Genomic DNA, 3737 nt, shown 5'->3' with positions numbered 1-3737 from the left:
CTGCGTACGGTCGGTGAGGAAGGAGGAGAACCATCGCATAACGGTACCTCCCACTCCCAACCCCACCAGGCGCCGCAGCATGATACCGTGGTCCACGGTATCAAAAGCCGCTGAGAGGTCCAAAAGAACTAGGACAGAGGAATAACCCCTGTCCCGGGCCCTCCAGAGATCATTCACCAATGTGACCAATGCCGTTTCCATGCTGTAGCCTGGCCTGAAGCCCGACTGGAGCGGGTCTAGATAGACTGTTTCCTCCAGGCGCCAGGGGAATTGCTGCGCAACCACACTCTCAACAACCTTCGCCACAAAGTGAAGGTTGGAGACCGGGCGATAGTTAGCCAATGCATCTGGGTCCAGGGAAGGCTTCTTAAGAAGGGGCCTCACCACCGCCTCCTTCAGGGCTGCGGGGAAGACACCCTCCCGTAGGGAAGCCTTTATAATTCCCTGGAGCCAGGCTCGTGTACCCTCCTGGGCAGCCAGTACCAGCCAGGAGGGGCACGAATCCAGTAAACATGTGGTTGCATTCAGCCTCCCCAGGATCTTGTCCACGTCCTCGGGAGCCACAGAATCAAACTCCTCCCATATAATAGTCTCAAGACCTGCTCCTGTCTCCTCCCCCGGGGCCACCCAGTCAGAGTCCAAGCCTTCTCGGATCCGAGCGACTTTGTCATGCAGATATTGGGCAAAATCCTCAGCCCTCCCCTCCAGGGGATCCTCCCCCCCCTCAACTGAAGGAGAGAGCGGGTCACCCTGAAGAGGGTGGCCGGGCGATTATCTGATGACGCAATGAGGGTGGAGTAGTAAATAGACCTCGCCACCCTCATCGCCACTAGGTAGGATCTAACATGCATCCTTGCCTGTGCTCGGTCGGATTCGGTTCGGCTAGCCCTCCAACTGCTCTCTAGGCGTCTTTTCCGGCGCTTCATCTCTCTCAGCTCCTCGGTGAACCAGGGAGCCAATTGAGGTCTGCGCCGGGTCAGAGGCCGCAAAGGCACGACTTGGTCCAGTGCTGCGGCAGCGGCCACATCCCAGGCCGCCGCCAGATTTTCAGCCGAGTCGTGAACTAGCTCCTCCGGATATGGCCCAAGCTCCGTCAGGAACCTCTCCGGGTCCATCAGGCGCCTGGGACGGGACCATCTATGCGGTTCCGTCTCCCTGCGGCGGGGGGAGCGGTCCGGAAGTCCATCCTAAGGAGTGAATGATCTGACCATGACAGGGGCTCTATGACTATCTCCCCCATTTCCAGATCATTCCGCCACTGGCCGGAGACAAAAATTAGATCCAGTGTGTGTCCTCCCGTGTGAGTGGGGGCATGAACTAATTGGGTCAGATCCAAGGCCGTCATGTGAGCCAGGAACTCCCGAGCTGCCGCTGACGTTTCGCCCGCTGATGGCAGATTGAAATCCCCCATGACTATAAGTCTGGGGGTCTCAACTGCCACCCCGGCTATTACGTCAGCCAGCTCAGGCAGGGCCGTTGATACATAGCAGGAGGCCAGGTATATAATCAACAGGCCCACTTGTACCCCTTGTCCCCACTTCACAAGGAGGGACTCCCCACCGTCTATCTGAGGCACAGTGGTCTCCCTCGGACAAAGGCTCTCCCTTATAATGACCGCTACCCCACCGCCCCTACCCCGGGTCCTCGGCTGGTGGAATACCTGGAAACCCGGCGGGCAAATATCAACGAGGGGCACTCCTCCTTCCGTGCCCAGCCAGGTCTCGGTGATACCTGCCAGGTCCGCACCCCCCTCTTGGATAAAATCTTGGATGAGGGGGGCCTTGTTTACCACGGACCTGGCGTTGCATAACATCAGCCGGTGATCCCGGGCCCGAGGATCTAAGATCCCTGGAAGCCGAGTAGAGCCCTGAGGACCGGAGCACCCACAAGCTTGTAAACAGCATGTGCGTGCTCCCGAAAACCGATATGGTCCTCTGGTCCCGCCATATCTGCCCCTCCCACTGACCGTACTAATCACACCACCCTCCCTTAACCCCCCAACCTCCTCCCTCGCCGTTCTAATACCGCATCCCTCAGACAGGTCTGGCCTTGGCCTCAGGGAGGCATCCCCCGTGCCCCCCTGGCCGTCCCCGAACCCCCTAAAAATTTGACAAAACACCCCTCTAAAAAATCTCTTAATTTTCTTTTCTTTGATTCCCTTCTTGCTGCATACCACCTCTCGGGGTTCCACACCCCTTCATTGAGGCAGGCCCTTAGGATTGTACTAGGCCATGCCTGCGCGAGGGGGGAATCGCGCAGAGCCAGCAGTTCCGTCCTGAGGTACATTCCGATCGTCAACGGGAGGTCCAACAGCAGAAGAGGGGGGGGAAATTCCTGGATTGCCTTGGGCTTATCGAAAACAGGCGGACCGCTCTCCATGCCGCCTCCAACTGCTGGGTTAGTCAGGATTCCTGTGGTTGTACCGGCCCGTCCTGTTAGGCTTTTGCAGGGGTGGCTCCGCCCAGCGGTCGCTTTCGAGGCCGGTCCGCCCTCCCAGTGTCTTTCCGGGAGCTGCAAGCGTGGCTCCTCGCTCTCGTCCTCTTTTGTCTCGCTTTCTCTTTCGCTGCTTTCGGCACCGGCGCCGCCTCACAGTTTCTCGCCTCTGCGGCTCGAAGAGTGAGTCCCCTCCTGCTCGGTGGATGGCGAAGAGGCGGCTGCTCCGAGGAGTCTACGTGGGCTTGGAAGGAAGGCAGCTGGATTCATGCAGCACACTAAATAAACCAAGGACCATGTTCTGATGTACCCCAGCTGGTGTACATTCGAGTGTGTGTGTATACATATATACATAATGCGTACACACACACATCTTCAGACCAATTTCACATCACACCGGGACGCTGAAAAAGCCAAGTAATATTAGCCCTTTGCCTTTTGTACTTCTGCAACCTGACAAAATTTGTTCTCCTCCCCAGCTCCCCCACCACAACCAAGAATCTTAAAAAAAAATCAGAAAATTGTGTTGTATGCAAATAATGGTACAGTAAATACATGATTTGTGGACTTTGCGTACCCTAAGTACTTTTCTCATTTGTAATCCACTATTATCCAAATATATTTAATTTCAGTTTTATCTATTAAATCAATAATATTTCTGTATAGGGGAGATTTTACAGCAAAGACTCAATATGTGTCAATTAAGTAATTATACAAGTATTGTAAATGCACTTGAATGATATATATTTGGATTTAATGGACATCCCTTTACCAAAAGATTGATTAAATCAGAGATTACCAATTTACTTTTAAGAATTTCTATGTAGAGGCATTCCAAGTAGATATATCAAAAATTAGAATGGGGTAAATTGCATTTACCCGTATATACTCGAGTATAGGTCGACCCGAATATAAGCCGAGGGACCGATTTTCCCACAAAGAACTGGGAAAAATTGGTGACCCGCTTATAAGCCGAGGGGGCATTTTGGCTGTTCCTCCCTGGCCGTCTCGGCCTCCCTAGCCGTCGGTGAGCGCCCGTCAGGGCTCCCCCCTTCGCGCGAGGCGTCTGGCGTTCCCCCTCGCGCTTGGCTGCGGCGGCCCGGGGTATTCCGTCCCGGCCTCGACACGCAGCGCCGCAGGGAACGGAAGGTAAGGGGGGAGGGCCGTACCTGGAGCATCACAGGCCGGGGCGACGCCGGGAACGAGCTGGGCGGCCGCGGTGGTGGCGGAAACGAGCCAGGCGGCTGCGGCGGCGGCAGGAACACGCTGGCCAAGCTCATTGCCGCTGCGGCCGCCGGCGCCGG

The sequence above is a fragment of the Protobothrops mucrosquamatus genome, unplaced genomic scaffold, assembly GCF_001527695.2.
Source record: "Protobothrops mucrosquamatus isolate PMUCROS unplaced genomic scaffold, P.Mucros_1.0 scaffold33, whole genome shotgun sequence".
Taxonomy (NCBI): domain Eukaryota; kingdom Metazoa; phylum Chordata; class Lepidosauria; order Squamata; family Viperidae; genus Protobothrops; species Protobothrops mucrosquamatus.
Note: the sequence above shows the minus strand (reverse complement) of the source record.